At 40.5% G+C, this 19,290-nt stretch overlaps 1 protein-coding gene across 4 annotated transcripts in view; it reads right to left on the bottom strand.

Moving 5' to 3' along the window:
• Ppp1r12b (protein phosphatase 1 regulatory subunit 12B) overlaps positions 1 to 19,290 on the bottom strand; it is a 212,126-nt gene that overhangs the window by 106,680 nt on the left and 86,156 nt on the right. The gene's annotated exons all lie outside the window — the stretch shown is intronic.

Here is a 19,290-nt window from a genome sequence, read left to right on the forward strand (position 1 = left end):
CTGGACATTTTCCCCCATCTTACCTTTTGTTTTACTTAACCTGGACACTATATATAAAAATGAAGAAGGCCTGATCTTGAGCAGGATCTTAGGGGAGATGATGTAGACAGTGATAATTAGAATTTAAGAGCAAAAATGGCAAAGATTCTTCTGGAGAGAAAACCTGATGTTCTTTGAGGGGCTAAGGGATGAAACACCACAGGAGAGCAAAGATCAGAACCTAAGGAGTAAGAGGCTTCCTTTAAAAAGAGGGGGGCATTTTGTGGGGCACAGTCTCTGATTTGAAGCAGGACCTGGCCATATCTGCAGAACACAAACTTGGAGAGAGAGAGAAGAAGGAAGGGGGCAAGAAAGCCATAGATCCAATGACTCACAGGCCTGCGTTGTTAACAGGGAGCACTACAGATGGCAGAGAGGGCAGAATGGAAGGAATGTTGGCTTTGGCTGTATAGGCCTCACACTCAGGGCCTTGTACATGCCAAGCAGGTACTCCACCACTAGGTAACACCCCAGACAGAATGAAAAAGAGAAGACTTGCTCACAGGGTAAAGTGAGCTAAGAAGGAAAAGGCTTCTGGCAAGTGTTTGCTTTGGTCCTCTGTCAGCAAACTCTTCTAGTTTGATCTCTGAATTTCTCAATTTGGTAGTACATATGCAGGATAACATTTAAAAAAAATAAGACTTTCTCTGTTTTAAAGGCCAGAGGGATATATCGTTTAGTCTGGTTTGCTGCTACCCTTTTTCTCAAGGGGACCTGAGAACCCTAAGAGAAATGCCCGTAGTGATACTTGAAACAGGTAAAGAAATAAGGGGGATAGGCAGAGGGGAAGGAAAACAAGGGCGTGTCAGGCAAGCAAGCCAAGAACTTCCCTTTGCTTTACATGTGTTGTGAAGAGCACTAAGAGACCCTGGAGAGAACTCTGACAGCTGAGGCCACTGGTAAAGATGGAGAACCTGGGAAGACAAGGGAAGATGTTTGCAAGTTACAAAAGAGACAGGAACTGAAAAGACACAAAGAAGGAACTAGAATGGCAAAGAGAGCCAGGAAAGAATGATATGAGGCTATGACAACTTTTAAAAACATCAGTGAACTTTATAAAGTGCTTCTGAGAGTTCAAAGTAAAAGATGAGACGACCATGGAATCAAATCATTGAGGGCATGGCCTTTGCCAGAGCAATGTCACTCGACTGGCAGGTGGAGCAGAATTTCTATTTTAGTAGGCTGAAGAGTGAGCAAGACGCTCGGAAGTGGATAAAGTGAAATTAGATGGCTTTTCCAAGACCAACAAGCAGCTAAAAACGGTGAGACTGGTAACGTCAGAGCACAGTGTGGGACCAGAGGTGAGTCCTAAGATGAGAAAGAAGTGTGCCTCCAAGGTCAAAGCATGTCTGTGCAGAGTATTCTGTCAGAGAGCTAACTTGTGGTTTTGCTTCCCATAATTTATGAATTATGTGTGACAAGAGTGGTTTTAAACACCATTGGCTTCATTATAATGAATTTGGTTCCTGAAGGATCCCTGAGGCATCACTACATGTTATTTACATGTCAGTGCTCCAGAACTCTGCCAAAGTTAAAATTCTTATAGGCGTCCTCACCTAAAACTGACTGTGCAAGGCACCTCTCCTTTCATTCGCAGAAGCCCTTCATTTCCCACCAGATTTGAAAGAAGATAGAAATTTTCCATTTGCCATGTTTTCAGAAGTGACAGCTCCCCTAATACTCATTTCCTTGAAGTATTATGGTCCCTTTAAAGATGCCAAGGGAACTGATCATCATGCTTCTTGTATTACAAGCTCATGGTATAGAATGGTCCAGCCAAGCTTAAGCTCTTAGATGCCTTTGTGTGATGCTGCCAAGTCAAAGAATGACAGTAGAGTCCTAAATGTCTGATTTTAAATCCTTGCTTTTTCATACTTATTTTGAAAACTCTTTAATCTATCTGAACTTTAATTCTTACATATACTATGGGAGAAAAGAGGGTCTGGGCATATAATAAACTTTTAAAATCATTAACTTTTAAGTCTACTTAATCCTTTCATATATTTAAAAACTGATTCAAACTCCACCTCCATGAAGCCCATTCTAGCTATATTATCCTTCATCATTCACCTTGTTTTTATCTGAAATCCTGATATTTGCTAGAACACAATGTTGAACTAAAGGAGATAATGAGTATATTAGAGATCCCCAATACTGAGAGTACAAGGTATGGAATATCCCTTTCCTACTATACCTATACAACACCACACACATAAATGTTCATTAGACATCTATGATAACTTAGAATCCCATATTTTTGACATTTAATACTATTATATATTCCCCAACTTCGTAAGTTAGCCAGTGGAGAAACCCAGACTAAAGAGGTCACATAGCCTGCCTATGAAGGCATCAACTGCTTTGTATAAAGGTAAAGCAGGCTTTTTGCTTACAATTCAGGGAGCGTTTACCCTGTACCTGTTGCTGTCCTCTGAAGAAGTACCAGAAAATTCACAATGGGCTTTCATGTGGTAGGAGCTACTTGCATTTTCTATATTAGAACACTTAAAATAGAATATGGAGGGCTAGAGAGATGGCTCAGAGGTCCTGAGTTCAATTCCCAGTAACCACATGGTGGCTCACAACCATCTGTAATGGGGTCTGGTGCCCTCTTCTGGCCTGTAGGCATACACACAGACAGAATATTGTATACATAATAAATAAATATTTTTTAAAAAAAGAATATGGAAGATGTGCTCATTTGAAAATTAACCCAAGGCAGGGCTGGAGAGTTGGCTCAGCAGTTAAGAGCACTGACTGCTCTTCCCGAGGACCCAGGTTCAATTCCCAACACCCACATGGCAGCTCACAACTGTCTGAAAATCCAGTTCCAGGGGATCTGACACCTTCACACCAATACACATAAAATAAAGTTAAATAAACCATAAAAAAGAAAAAAGAAATTTAACTCAAACACAGACTAGAATATTCGAGGTCATACATACAGCCATGTAGATCGACTAACATTCCTCTGCTGCCACCTTAAGGGCAGGAAAGATTACTACAATTTTATTTAAAAAACAAAAACAAAAAACAAAACCAAAAACATTGATCTAACATCAATGTATTAGGCTCTGTGATATAAAGAAAATGCTATAAAAAGCAATAGTTCACAATGCAGTGACAGAAGGCAACAGCATACCATTTAGTTGGTCAAATCAGTCCTAAGAACTGTGACAGAAAAGATCACTGCAGAGAGAACTCTGGCTTCAGCCTGGAGCTAGGGAACAAAGAAGTCAGCAGCAGATTTAAAAGGAAGACGCTCTCGTTGGCACAGGAAAAGACTTTCTGAACAGAACACCGCTAGCACAGGCATTATGATCAACAGTTAACACGTGGGACCTCATGAAACTGATAGCAAAGGACACGTCATTTGGACAGCCTATAGAACGGGAAGAAATTTTTACCAACTATACAACTGAGAGAGGACTAATATCCCAAATGCATAAAGAACTCAAGAAACTACATATCAAGGAAACAAATAACACAATATAAACAGAGAATTCTCAATAGAGGAAATTCAAATGACTGAGAAACACTTAAAGAAATGTTCAACATCCCAAGCCTTATATTATATGCACGGTATCTGATATATGACCCCTGTGAAAGGGTCACTTGACCCCCCCCCCCCGAAAGGGTTTGTGACCCATAGGTCAGAGGAACCCGAGGATCTCATTGGGAAAGGAAACCAAGATAGTTATGGATGGATGGTGGGCCAGAATGGGATGATCAAGTGGGGAGGGGGAGGGAGATTGGGGTCTGTGGGAGGAAACACAGGAAAAGATGTCTAAAATTAAGGGCCATTTGAGGGATAGTATGAAAACCTAATACAGTAGAAACTCCCTAAAATATATACATATATTAAGGTGATCTAAATGAAACCATCAAATAATGGGGAAAGAGAGCCATTTGGCCATCTCTTGTCACCAAATGAAGCTTCCAGTACTGGAACTGGGTTACATCTAATTGAGTTGTTGATCAATGGGGCCCATGGGAATCTCCAAACAACCCAGGCTGTAGCCAAGACAAGCACAACTCATTGAAGACAGAGATGTCAAGCTGGTGTCTACAGTGGAGCCTTTTCTTCTATGTTTCAGCATCTTTGGTACAGGAACATATTCTGCACACGCTCAAAAGAGAAGCTTAAACACCAAGCCAGCCCCAAACCATTATCTACAAAGGTGTACTTCCCAAAAAATGAACTAGGGCAATGATGGCACAAAGCTTGTGGGAGTAACCAATCAATAACTGATTTGACTTAAGGCCCACTCTACCAAATAGAATCTATATCCAACACTGCTTGGTATCATCAAGAACCTAAGACTAGATAGCCCAGGAACCTATGGTAAACCAAATAATAATGGTCTACTAAAGAAAGAAAAGTAGTGATAAAATGACTCCTCATGATATTCTGCTATATTCATAGATCACTGCCTTGTTCAGCCATCATCAGGGAAGTTTCTTGCTGCAGCAGATGGGAACAAATATAGAGACCCACAGCCAGACACTGTGCAGAAAGTGAGACACCTTAGAACATTCAAGTCCTAAATGAGATCTCGCCATCAAATCCCCTCCCTTCAGAGCTCAGGGAACCCTGAAAGAAGAGGAGGTGGAAAGACAGTAAGAGCCAGAGGGGATGGAGGACACCAGGAGAACAAGGCTATCTACATCAACTGAGCAGAACTCATATGAGCTCACAGAAACTGAAGCAGCAAGCACAGGGCCTACACGGGTCTGCACCAGGTTCTCTGCATATGAATTATAGCTTTCAGTTTAGTGTTTTTATGGAGCTCCTGAGTGTGTGAACGAGTGGATATCAACCTTCTCTTGGACTCTTTTTATTTTGGTGGTTTGTTTTGTTCAACTTCAATGTGATAGTTTTTGTTTTCTCTTATTTTATTTTTTAAGAATGAATGAATGAAACCCTAGCCACTAGGGTAAAGGTCAACAATTGAACTGTCACTTACACCTGCTGGGAGAGGAAAAACCAGTTTTCCCCAATAGAGTGACAGTGGGTATATCAATCACTCTAGGGTAGGGCTCATATTCAGGAGTATTTGACTAACGTAAAATAGACTCTACATTTTTGTGTGTAACTTTGGTTACAGTTTAGTATGTTTTAATTCTTTTTGTGTTTGGTTTTGTTGTGGTATTGGGTTATGGTTTAGAAAGAACTTAAAAGTTGGGCGGGCTGGGAGGGAGAAAGGACTTGGAAGAGGGGAAGAATACAGACAAAATATATTTAAATTTAAAAACTATTTTCTTTTGTTAACTTTCTTTTTATTTATTCTCTGTGTCTTTCACATCATGCATCTCAATCCCGTTCATTTCCCCATCCCTTCATATCCACCCTCTTCCTTGCAACCTCCTCCCTAACAGAAAAAAACTTAAGAAAAAAAGAAGAAAAGAAGGAAAAATCTCAGTGTGGAAGCAGTAGTGTGACACCCGGTAGAGGAGAAAAAAGTCGAGGCACAACGTCTCGGCCACTAACCACACGCAGGTCTGAAAAAAAGAACGACTTCATCAGAAGGAAATTAACCACACAAACATGGCTGATACGAGCTCTGAGTGGCAGGTGGCTGCTCCCCCATCTGGAGTGACTGAGGAATTGGGAAATTGTCACAAGAGCTTCTGCTGTGCTGGGGAATAGAGTCTTGTCTTTTAAACAAGTGTGTACTCAAAAGGAAGAGAAGGAGGAGGAATTTTTTAAGTCTCTACTCTTGATGCATTATGTGATGTGTTAAGGTACTGCATGAAATATGTCCTTGTTTCTGGAAAAGTGCAATTTTATTCTGAAAGCAGTACTTAACAACAGAAATGGCAAAAGATAATAGACATTTTAATTTAAGACCCAAGTCTCATCATATTAATTCTTAGCAGACAGCATCCAGGTCTTCCTTCCCAGAACTGTTCACTGGAGCTAAACAACAGCAATGTTTTTAAATAGCTTTACAGGGTCAGGATTCATTTGTACATGAAGTATACTGTTCAACTGTTTTCAGTACATTCACTTATGCAGACATTCCTATAACCAATCTCAAAGCACGTTCATCTTCCTCACAAACAAAAACAGAGTGTTCCTGAAGTAAGGATGTACCTACAAGAGTCAATCACTAGTTTGTTGCCTCCAGCTATCCAAGTGCTGAGTTTCTAGGATTCTCTCCTCAAGAAAGAAAAAACACATAAAGGGTCCTATGCAAGGCTGTCACTTACTATGCCACCATGGTAAAAAATTTCCTCTAGTATCTAGAAATACACCATGGCAATGTATGACCCTGTAAAATGGCCATTGCTTGTTTGCTGTACTCCATTTTACTGTACCCGTAGATAATACATTTACAAATGGAATGTTTGCAGCAACCTTGCTTCTTGTACATCTAATGATGCAATTTTCCACCCATATGAGCTTACTTTACGTTTTGCTTATTGTTTTGTTCTTTAAGATTTATTTCTTTATTTTATATATATATGAGTGCTCTATGTATACTTTTATGCCAGAATAGAGCATCAGATCCCACTAGAGATGATGGTGAGCCACCTTGTGGTTGCTGGGAATTGAACTCAAAACCTCTGGAAGAGCAGTCAGTGCTCTCAACCACTGAGCCATCTCTCCAACCCTCTTCACATCTGTTTTATGTTTTGACCATTCTCATCTTATTTCAAACTTTGTCATTATTACATATGTCCTAAAAATCCGTGATCAGTAATACCTGGTGTTACTACTGTAACTGTTTTTGGGCGTCATGAACCATATCCATATAAGACAGTGAAGTTAATCAATAAATGCTGTGTTTGCTTTGATTGTTCTGTCAATTGTCATTCTCTGTTTCTTCATCTTCTCACGTGTCCATATTCTCTGAGATACAAGAATACTGAAACTAGTAACTCTAGAGGTTTCTAAGTGTTCGAGTGAAAGGAGTTACAAATCTTTCATTTCGAATCAAAAGATAGGAATAACTGTTTAGAGAGGAAAATAGAAATAACTGTTTAGTGAGGAAATCATATCAATAGCAAAGAAAACCCACTAGGTCTCATGCTAGTGTATGAATGAAAATACATAACAAAATAAAGTGCTATTCCAACATACACACGAATGGTAGGAAAGTGAAACAGGCTTGTTAATATGGAGGAAGTATCTAGACAGAAGATAAAACCTGTCACAGCATTCCCTAACCAAAGCCTAAGTCAAGGCAAGGGCCTAGCTCTCTCAGCTCCTGAGGCTGAGGTGAGGGAACTGTAGAAGCAGTGTCTGAGGCCAGCAGGTGCTGAGGAACGACTCAGGAAAGAAGCCATCTCTGTAACATAGGAGTGAAGGTGAGTCAGCAAGAGCTGAAGTAGAAGCTGAGTCCCCAATGAAAGACGCTGCACCAAGCAAGACTGCCAATGGAGGCAAAAAAAGCCTTTACTAACAAAGTGTCTTCTGGGAACTCAAGAGGAAAAGGCAACATCTGCCTCCAAACAATAAACTCTCAAGTCAGAGGCTACTGTACTGCAAGTGGTGACTTCAAGTTGAAGCCAATGCTCACTTACTATTATGAACTTCTTAGGGTACCTAAGAATTACATAAAGTCTACTTGCCTGTGCCTTTTAAATGGAACAACAAAGCCTAGATGACATCACATCTATTTATAACATGGTTACAGAAATGTTTCAAGCCTGCTGATGAGAACGACTGCTCGGAAGGGGGGGATTCCTTCCAAAATATTACTGCTCATTGACACTGTACTTAGTCACCCAAGAGATGGGGTGGAGATCTGTGAGACTCAAGTTTTATGCATACTGACGTAGTATCTACTCTGCAGCCCATGCATGGGTCACAGTAATTTTGACTGTTCGATCTCATTAGCTAAGAAATGGATTTTGTAAGACTATAGACAACACTGACAGTGACTCCTCTGACAGATCTGGGGAAACCAAAATGAAAACCTTCCAGAAAGGGTTCTGGACTCTAGATACCACTAAAAACACTGCTGGTGCAAGGATTAACTGGACTTTGGAAGAAGTTGACTTCAACCCTCAGAGGTGGCAGTACTTACAGATGTGGTATCAGTAGAAGACAACGAGAAATAAAGGCTCAACGGCTAAGAGCACCGACTGTTCTTGCAGAGGACATGAATTCAGTTCCCAGCACTTACATGGCAGCTCACAACCATCTGTGTAACTGTAATTCTAAGGGATCAGACTTCTCTCTTGGCTTCCTCAGGTACATGGTGCACGCTCAGGAATGTAAGCAAACACTCATACAAAAACAAATCTTTAAAAAGGAGATGAAAACTAGAAGTGGGATCTGGAGAGATGACTGAACTGCCAATGTGGGATTGTTTCTTACAGATGAACACGTTCCATGTCCCTTAAGGCATAGTCTGAAGGCGCCGTGGACACTGCTGAAAGGACCGCAAAGGACGTGGGTGTTATATACCTTAGGAACTGAGAGAAAATCACCAGGAAAGAAGCTCCACTGAGGGTCACATCCCACTCAACAGCACAGCATGCTAAAGGCAACCTCCTGAGAAGGGGAACATCACTGAATGTGGGAAATTTTCATAGCCACCTCAGTCTTCAGCAACCACAACCCTGACTAGTCAGCAAGCATCCATATGGGGATAAAAGCCTCACTAGCAAAAATATTAGTTTGTCAAGTTGTATTTTTAAAAAAAACTCAACAACTTTAAATTACATTTACTTATTTTGGGGGGTAGGGAGTGCCACGGTGTATGTATTTTCAGAGGAAAATTTGTGGGAGTCAGTTCTTTGCTTTTATCACATGGTTCTGGGGCCTAAGCTCAGGTCATCAGGCTTGGTGGCAAGTGCCTTTATATCTGCTGAGCCATCTTGTCAGACCAATAAAGTATTTTTAAATTAAGGTTACATACATTGTATTTTTAGACATTGCTATGGCAAAATTGACTATAAAAATAGTAAACATTATGTTTATATGTACTGGGAAACAAAAAAAATTTATTACAGTACTTTTTTTGTTACTGTGATATTCATTTTATTGAGGTAGCTTGGAATCACTATAACTCTGAGGTATGCCTATAACAGACAAAGAAACTGGACATAGAAAGTGAGCCCACATTAAGAACCCAGTTTCAAAACCCTGAGATACAGGATCCCTATAGTAAGCAGGGTTTAAAGATATTTGAAATAAGCAACCTGAAATCTAAAATAGTAGCACCATTTAGACTTTTGGGTAGACCTTATTTCCAAATGTATTAACTCTACAGAAGCTAGGTACAGACCTTAATGAAAGATTTTTTTTTTAACTGGTAACAACATGAACACTGTCAAGTAAATTATCTCACAGTTTGAGAAATGAAAAGTTTCTGCACTTCATAAGTCTCTCCGTCGACTCAGTAATCCAAATCAGACCAACTAAACTGAATTAGAAAAAGCCCAGGTTTAATGGATAAAACACTCCTGGATGATTTTCCAACCCCAGAAAGGAGACAGGAAAGGAAGACCAGAAAACCATATGTCTGTTTTCTGGGGGGAAGTTTTAGTATCATGTGGGAATGGTCTTGAGCATCCCTAAGGTCAGGTCATCATTTGGTGGGCTTTCTGAGATGCAGCAGGGTTTGGAGAGAGATGGGAAGGGGGTTTGGGGAGGAGCTTCCACCCAAACATTCCAGATTCTTTGGGTTTATGCATGCCAGGGGATGGGAGTAGAGGTTCCAGCAGAACATCCCAGACCCTTCAGCTATATGGATGCCAGGGGCTGGGGTGGAGCTTCTACCAGAACACTTATGAGGCCAGCCTGGCAACAAAGAGACTAAAAGAGTCTTCTAAAAATAGGCAGTCAAATCTGGGTGGAAAAAAAGAGAAAAATCATAGAGAGGAGCAGTGTGATGTTGCAGGCCACTCTTTTTATATGATGTCTTCAGCCTGGTGCAGGGAAGCTCATTATTCTGCCACCTCAGGACTGGGGCCCAAGCAAAGGGTCACTATTTTCTTTCTTTCTCCCCAGAATTATTTGGAGTTCTATGGCATAATCTTAAATTCTATTTTAAAACCCAGAAACTTCCATAGTGACACCTTACTGATTTGTTGGTGCTGGGCTAATGGCTGATCAGGGTGACAGTTATTGAAAATGGAGATGGCTGGGGCTACTTCTTAAAGCACAACAATGAAAGCCACCCTGATTGATCCTTGTTTGCTGGAACCCCCAGCAAGATGCAGAAAACCCTATTCCTCTCTCTCTCTCTCTCTCTCTCTCTCTCTCTCTCTCTCTCTCTCTTTCTCTTTCTCTCTCCAGACCCCACCCACTCAGAGAACCTCTGAACAAAGGAAAGGCCCCAAAAAGCCCGTTTTGCATTCTTGGTGGAGGGCAGCTTCCTCCCCCAGCCACCCAACCCCCTGCCTAAAGCGGTCAGCTTTTGCCCATATTTGGGCACAAGCCCAGCTTTTGGCAGACACATCATCACTCCTCACCTACAACCTATATAATCTGCCTGCTTTAGTTCAGGTACGGGGCTTCTCCAGTCTCCATCTCTGGGACTAGAGAACCAGCCCAGGAGTTGCCTTGCTTAAATAAACCTGTTGCTAAACATTTTAAATTTGGCTTGATTTGGCCTACTGTGTTGGTGGAGAAACCTATTATGGTAAAAAAAAAAAAAAAAAAAAAAAGAAAACCTAAAATTTTTCCTCCTTCCTTTCTTTTTTTTTTTTTTGCATTTGTTTTTTTGAGGCACGGTTTCTCTGTGTAGTCCTGACTGTCCTGAAACTTGCTTTGTAGACCAGGCTGGCCTTGAACTCAGAGAAACCAGCCTCTCCCTCCTGAGAGCTGGAATTAAAGGTGTGTTTACAACTGCCTGTCCCTCCTTTCTTTCACTTATTAGTTTTGAATTTTTTGAGGTGGGTTTTGAAACAGGTCCAAGCTGGCCTCAAAGTTGTGCCAGTCCTCCTGCCTCAAACTATTCAATGCTATGCTATTCCTAATTCTGACCCTTACTTTCACAGAAAATTTCTGGGTAGCCTGAGATGCTGTCGGATGGTATTTTATTTTCAATGTATAATTTGCCTACTACCATATACACTTTGTTTTCTTCTTGTTCAATATTCACACAAGAAGACAAAGATTGCATCAATAAATAAAAATTAGGTTTAACTTTGCTATAGACTTTCAGATAAGGAAAACATTTTAGAGCAAAAATGGAGATAGATTAGAAGATTATAAAAATATTCTTTAAATGACAGCTGTCATAGCTCAGAGACAGTTTTAAGTGTTTTAAAAACAATGGATTAATTATTTAAGTTTCTAATATTCCAAGGATGATGTCACATTAATCTGCTTACAGCTTCACATTGGCTGGAATAACTACATAGCTTAAAGAGACACCAAAGGATTCAAGAAGATTGGTATGTGGGTGTATGACTCAAACAGTAGGGTCATACCCTGAGAAGCAAAGCAGAGGTGAATATAATGTGGGCTATTTGGAGGAATAAGCAATTTTATCCTCTTGTGGAGACAAATAATTTATAGCCATTTCTATTTAAAAAAAAAAAAAGGAAGAGGAGGAGGAGAAGGGAGGGAGGAAGGGATATACAATTCAGGGCTGGTTGAGGGGAGGAAAAAGCTACCGGGGAAACATAAGAAGAGAAAAGGCAGGCAAAGACAGTCACTATCAGACTCTAATATTAGCCATGGGGATTATTTATATTCGGTTGCTAAGGAAAACTTGGAGCTTTGGAAAATGAACTTGACCACTACACGACTGTGACAGCTGCTACTTGGCCCCGGTATTCCAGCAGAGCTATCTGCCAACTGCTGGCCATTTGCCACTTCTGTCCTGTAGTCTGCCAGTCAAATCATCTGGCCCGTTAGAAACAGATGTCCCTTCTGTTTTCTACAGTACCCAGGTCAACCCAAAAACTGGAGGATAGTGAGCTATATTCTGGACTGTAGATCAAGACAGGCTGGCCCTGGAATCAAACTTAAATTCTGAATGTGGATTATTTTAATTAAAAAGTAGTAATACTTCAGTAGACAAGAAAGGACTCTATGGTCTTAGGGCTTCAACATTCCTTCCATTAAAGTAAGGAACCTATCCTATCCCTTTCCATCATGTAAAGACAATAGCAGCTGTATGCACTAGAGCTTTTTCTGGGAAGTGGGGATTGGTAAATCCAAGGTCATGCTCTCTCTAAAAATAATAAATTGTATTATGTATTTTGTTGTAAAATGTGTATTCAAAACCATAAATTAAGCTGGGTATAGCAGCTCACACCTATAAATTCAGTTCTGAGACAGGCTGCCTAGGCTACAGAATAAGACCTTGTCTTAAGAAAACAAAACAACCTGGGTGGTGGTGGCACACGCCTTTAATCTCAGAACTCAGGAGGTAGAGGCAGATGGATCTCTGTGAGTTTGAGGTCAGCCTGGTCTAAAAAGTGAGTTCTAGGACAGCTAGCGCTACACAAAGAAAAAAACGAAAACAAAACAAAAAAAGAAAAAGAAAAGAAAGAAAACAAAACAAAACACAATTAGCCAGGCCTGTAGTTCCAACTACTCAAGAGGTGAGGCATGGAGATCCTCAAGTTTTGCCAGGGCTACAGAGCAAGTTCAAGCTCCTGTCCCTACCCCACTCCTTTAAAAAGGGACTAGAGAAAGTAATTCAGTTGTAGAGTACATTTACCTAGAAACAACAAGGCCAGATCCTCGGTTCAATCTCTAGTAACACACACACACAGACACACACACACACACACACACACACACACACACACACACACACGAGTTCTGAAAACCTTGACTGGTTATTGAAATTACTATTGGATAGACATAGCCATTACCACAAGTTAGTATCACAAGGGAGACTGGTTCCTCAGCAATTTTTTTCAATTGTTCTTCCTCCTTCCATTTCATTATAACAGTAATACCTTTTAATTCCAGAAAAGTAGGGGAATTAGCTAGAATTCCCCCACCCAAAAAACAAGTGTTAATATTCTTTATCTGTTTATCTGGTATCCTAACGTGTCCTTTGCTCCTAGCTTTGCTCACTTAACACTACGTCAGAGGTCAGCCGAGTCCAGAACTGGTGACAAGGATAAAGCTGAAAATATCCATGGCTAGTCCTAAACACAAACTTCCTCAAAACAAAACCTCTGAGGAGAGCCCACTGTGAATGGGTGCTAAGTCCCACTCCCCAGTCTAAGTGCTTCAATTACAAGGCAAATGGAGATTATTTCTGAGCATTGCCTTTCTTCTGCTTAGATCTTGCTGTGGCCAGTTTCTAATCCTCATTTATCCCAATGCTAGGAATTATTTCAATTGGACCTGTAAATGAGGGCATCAAGGCTTCCACCACAGTTTCCTAGCAGGAGTCAAAACACTTCCACAATGAGCTGATTACAGAGAAAGCTGAAGCTTCAAAGGAGAATTACCACTCAGCATGCTCTTTCAAAAGAAAAATTTAGCTGTTTCAAAACATCTGATTTTCCTCCCTTTAGTTTATGCTTATCTAGAGGGAGAAACTAAATGGCTTTAATTCTGGAAAAGCTTAAATGATATGTTTTATGTGATCAAGTCATTCCTCTGCTGAAAATCCTACTATGCTATTTCACAGCTCTGAGATCAGAAGATCAACTTTCTTAACATACCACAGACAAAAACTAACTTGATTTGGTTCCTGCCTACTTCTCTAGCTCCACAATTTCCAAAGACTACCCAGTGGAACATAAATTTGGGGGTTTCTGCAAGGTTAAAAACAACCCAATTGGGTACATGCTACATTCTACACATTCCCAAACCCCACTTTCAACCATCACTCTTTCCAGATGATCACAGAAGGCTTTTTGAGTAAGCCTGTTTAACTTAGCTTAATACATTGTTTCCCAATTAATTTGGCTATACCCCACTCCCTTCTAAATCTGTTTTCATTAAAAACAAAAACTTTTATAAATACTACAGTGTCCTTGCCTTTCCTCAGCTTCAGGAATAGAAAGGAATAAAATTCATGAATTTCTTGTTTCCTCTAAAATACCACCTTTCCCTGTTTATCAGTTTCCAGTTGCCTCTAGTCACCCACCTTACAGGTTCCTACACAGCCCGATTTAGATTCCCCTCTTCCACGGCCTCACAGAAGTCAATGCATTTTTTTCATTAATGTGTATACGTATGTGTCTGTGTATGAATACGTGCACGTGAGTGCAAGTGCCCTTAGAATCCAGAAAAAGACATCAGATCCCATGGAGCTGGCCATATAGGAGGTTATAAGCTGCTGGATGTGGGTGCTGGGAATCAAATGTGAGAAGAATGAATCAAATCAAGAGAAAGTGCTCTTAACTGCTGAGCCATCTCTCCTGTCCCAATTTATATATTTCTTTTCCATATCACTTAAAAATTACACAATAGTACTCAATTTGCTTGGTTGTCTTCCCCCAATAGGCTTTCAATATTCAAGATGAGGAAACAGGTTTTCTTCCCCATCTGATGTTGTAACTTTAATCTCTGAAAAACATATGACAGTCTTCGATAAATGGCTGTTAGATGCTCTGCCTCGATGAGTCTCCATTGAACAAGGTTCTATTTACTTGTAACACCATATGTTTGTGCCAGGACCCAAGCTTTCGAGAGCAAAGACCTGGCTTCTGTGTTAAATTCCTGACTTAGGATTCCAAATTCTATGGATAGTAAGTAGTTTCCTCTAGCTACTTCTGTCCCTGCCCAGATCTCGACTAGACCCTTCCTTTCCATTCTCTGAGGCAGGGTTTACAATGAACACTTCTCATGAACTGGATAGCCCTTCCAGAGTTCTAACTTGATATAGGCAGGTTCTTCATTACAAGTCCCAGCTAAGTATGTCCGACATCACATATGACAGTAAAAGCTGAGCTTCCCATCCACAGTGCTACATATAAATACAACAGTATTGGCCACCAATTCTGACAACCTGAGTTCAAGTGCCAGGACCCACATTGTGGAAGCAGAGAGACAAGCTGTCCATCTGGCCCCACATATGTGCATGGCATTGATCTGCTCCTCCCTCCAAATCATTCACTTTTAGTCCATCCACTTTCCTCCACCTCGTCTATCATCATCCCAATGCAAGCCCGATCTTTCATATTATTTCTACGACAGTCTTTCCTCTTCAACTAGTCATTTCACACCTATTATCCATTCTTTCCCTATCTAATAACTTCAGGCGGAGTTTAAAAGCCAGAACTTTAAAAAAAAAGGGGGGGGGGGTTCATGATACTTTAAGATTCAAATTGGGGGGCTGGAGAGATGGCTCAGTGGTTAAGAGCATTGCCTGCTCTTCCAAAGGTCCTGAGTTCAATTCCCGGCAACCACATGATGGCTCACAACCATCTGTAATGAGGTCTGGTGCCCTCTTCTGGCCTGCAGACATACACAAGACAGAATATTGTATATATAATAAATAAATATTAAAAAAAAAAAGATTCAAATTGGGCCGGGCGGTGGTGGCGCATGCCTTTAATCCCAGCACTTGGGAAGCAGAGGCAGGTGGATCTCTGTGAGTTCGAGACCAGCCTGGTCTACAAGAGCTAGTTCCAGGACAGGCTCCAAAACCACAGAGAAACCCTGTCTCGAAAAACCAAAAAAAAAAAAAAAATTAAAATTCTCTAGTGGCATATTGCCTACAAATCCACTACTAGGTATGTAACTAAGAAATATGTCCACATAAAAATGCACACACAAATGTTTATAGTAATATTATTAATAATAGGCAACAGATAGAAACAATCTAAATGTGATTAACTTATGAATAGATAAACAATATCCAATGGTGGACTATAAAAAGGAATAAATAAGTCCTCATACCTGCCTCAACGTAAATTCACTTTGAAAATATACTAGAAAGAGGTCAGTCAACAACCCCCATCTTGTTTCCATTTATATGAAAGGTTGAAAATAATAAAAATATAGGAAGATAGGAAATATATTGGGGGGATGTAAAGAGATGAGGGAAATAGGTATAGGATTTCTCTTACAGATAATAAAAATGTTCAAACTTCACTGTGCCAATAGTCATACTAGTCCACATTCTAAAAACCAGTGTCTTTGGATTAAGAGATGGCTTGGTGGTTAAGAGCATTTGTTGCTCTTATAGGGGGCCCAGGTTCAGTTCTCAGCACCGACGTGGTGGCTCACAACAACCTGTAACTCCAGTTCCAAGGATCTAATGCCTATAAATCGCAAATGCTCATCACTGGCTGGAAGACACTGACATGGTATAGCTACTTTCCACGCTCTCTGCAAGTCTCATCTTAAACCACTCTCCCCGCAATGTTTCATTTAGATATAAAACCTTCATAGTGACTCCACTTAACACTGACTATCTTTTCAACTGCCATAACTGGCTTAGAAAGTTTGTTCCCTAGGGGCTGGAGAAAAGAGATTAAAAGCATGTGTTGTTTTTGTAGAAGATCCAGGTTCAATCTCTAGTACTCACATGGTGGTTCACAACCATCCATACCTTCAGTTCTAGGCTTACCTCGGCATCAGGCACACATAGAGTACACACATGCAGGCAAAACACTCATTCACTAAAATAAAACAAATCTTCAAAGTTCTTCCCCTAGCTGCTACTCATCCTACAGACCTCAGTCTAAGCATCACACTCTCATGAAAGCCACCTGGATCCCCCAAAGAGTTCCTCTTCTATAACACACTGTTTATAACTCACGCTGCCTATTTATGATACAGGTTGAGCTCCTCCTAACCAAGCTTCTGGGGACCAGAAGCATATCAGATTTTGAATTTTTTTCAGATTTTGAGATATTTTCATAAACATAACAAGGTATTATGGATAAGAAATCCATATCTACACATAAGATTCATTTAAGCTTCATATGATGTAACCCCCACAACCTGTTCCTATACTGAAGATTTGGTCTCCAACTAGCAGGCCCAACAATTGAACATTGACCCAGATCATGACAGCTCACAGATAGGCATTTTACAACACTCAGAGGTGAGGCTTTATTGGTGGGATGGTCACTGGAGCTGCCTGCCTTGTTCCAGACATGAGCAACTTTGCTCATTCACACTTCAACAGTGATGTTCTGCCTCACCACAGGCCCAAAAACAGTAAACCAGCTGGCCATGAACTTCATCTTTGAAGTCATAAACAAAATAAACCTTCCTCCTGTTAAAGAATTTCTCTCAGATGTTTGTCACAGTATCCAAAACTATCTCGTGTTTTTTATTTATTTTTTTTTAGTAATTTTGTATGTGAAGTCAGGTATGGTAGCATATGCCATCCTAGACTGAAGGAGGCTGAGGCAGGAGGGCTGACATAAGTTCAAGGCAAACCTGGGCTATATAGTAAATACTAGGCCTGCCAGGAGGACTTGGTCTCCAAGAAACAAACCAAATCCAATTTTGAGTATGTGTGGAATTTAGAATACTTTCTATTTTCAGATTAATGATGCTCAATTGTATATATCACATGCACTTGTAATTTTTATCAGCACATATGTTTCCTGTAGGTTCATACCAGATTTGTCTAGTTTGCCTATGTACTACTTGCGCTTAATGTGATTCCTGGTAACAGCAGCAATCAAGATTGTGAAAAGAGTGAAAGTTAGTACAAAACAAGTGACTAACAGCTCTTTACTAGTGCCACTCTACTTCCCTCATGCCAGTCATTATGTGTATGACTGTTCTGCCTGAGTGTATGTGAGTGTGCAATGCATATGATATGCCTTGGTGCCTGTGGAAGTCAGAAGATAGCCACAGATCTCCTGGGACTGGAGTTACAATGATTGGAAGTTACCGTGTGAATGCTAAGAATAGAACCTGCATCCTCTGTGAGAGCAACAAGAGCTGAGCCGCCTCTCCAGCCCCACTTCATGCCCCTCTTAAAGGCAGTAAAATGCACTCTTGATTAAGTATACTTACAGTTCACTAATGTCTCAGCTTAGTCCTTTTAATTCTTTTGTTTGGTTCTTTATTTGCTTTATGTAGACAGGGTCTCACTGTGTATCCTCAGTTGGCATGAAACTCACAAAGATCCACCTGCTTTTTGCCTCCTGCGAGCTTGAGATTAAAGGTGTGCACCACTCATGCCCAGTTAGTCCTTTGTTTAAGGAAATTTATCCTGGTCACCCTATTTAGTAAACTACCAGGTGTTCAGTGCATACCTGTGGCCCGACAAAACAACTAAAGCAGAATCAAAATCTGTAGCAAATGCTGTCTTACCCATTATAGGTTATGACATCAACAGAGGCAGTGCCTCTATGAGTCTCTGACTGACACAGCAATTCAACACAGCCTGAAAACAAACATCTTGTTCCACCTTTCCGAGGATCACAATCTTAATAAATTTAACTTGTTTTATTTCTCTCAGCTAAGAAACAGTTTGTGTGGGAGGTGTGGGTGTATGTATTTGTGTGAGTATGTACATGCTTACGCAGCTGTGTGGGGGATGGTGTCTTCCTTAACTGTTTCTTCACTTTCACTGAACCAGGAGGTCATGGATTGACTACACTGCCAGCCAGGGAAGCTCCCAGACTGCCTACTTCTGTCTCCTCCAAGTAGAGGTCACAGATGTGAGATGCCATGCCTGCTATTACTTGGCTGCTGCTGCTGAGAACGCATATTTCCATACTTGAAAGCACTTTATCAACTGAGTCATCTCTCCTGACCTAAGAAATACTTTTAGAGAGTGACTTCTTGGTTGGAGAAAAGACTGCTCTTAAATTTAGTTTCTCAGATGAAACTAATGGTACTTCTTTGTGCACTAGTAAAAAATGCACAAGCATTATACATTTAAGACTGACTTATTAATGTTTACTTGGCTAGAAGCCAAGTAGAAGAGGATAACTGGGGGCTAGGGAAATGATTCCACTCTTAAGAACACTTGCTGCTCCTCCAGAGGACCTAAATTTGGGTCCCAGCACCCGTATCAGGAGGTTCACAACCTCCTGTAACTCCAGCTCCAAGATATCTGACACCTTTGTCTGGTTTCCAAAGGTACCAGGAACACAAATGACATGTGTGTGCACATGCACACGCACGCACACAATGCACTCATACATACACACAAAAATGTCTCCTTAAAAAGAAAAGAGGACCACTACTGGCTCAGAAACCCATTAGTCCAGAAAACTGATTTTCTTATAATTTTATGAAAAGAAAAGAATAGGAAAATACTATTTTTCAATACACTTAACTTCCCCCTCCTTTCTCAAAATGTGTGCTTTAGGTTGTCTTCACAATAAGCAAATAACTAAAAAGTTTGGTACTGTATCTTTTAGACAGCATTTCCTGGTTTCTCACAAACA

This window comes from Microtus oregoni, unplaced genomic scaffold (assembly GCF_018167655.1).
Source record: "Microtus oregoni isolate MIOR12 unplaced genomic scaffold, Mior012 000003F_ref0000135, whole genome shotgun sequence".
Classification (NCBI taxonomy): Eukaryota; Metazoa; Chordata; class Mammalia; order Rodentia; family Cricetidae; genus Microtus; species Microtus oregoni.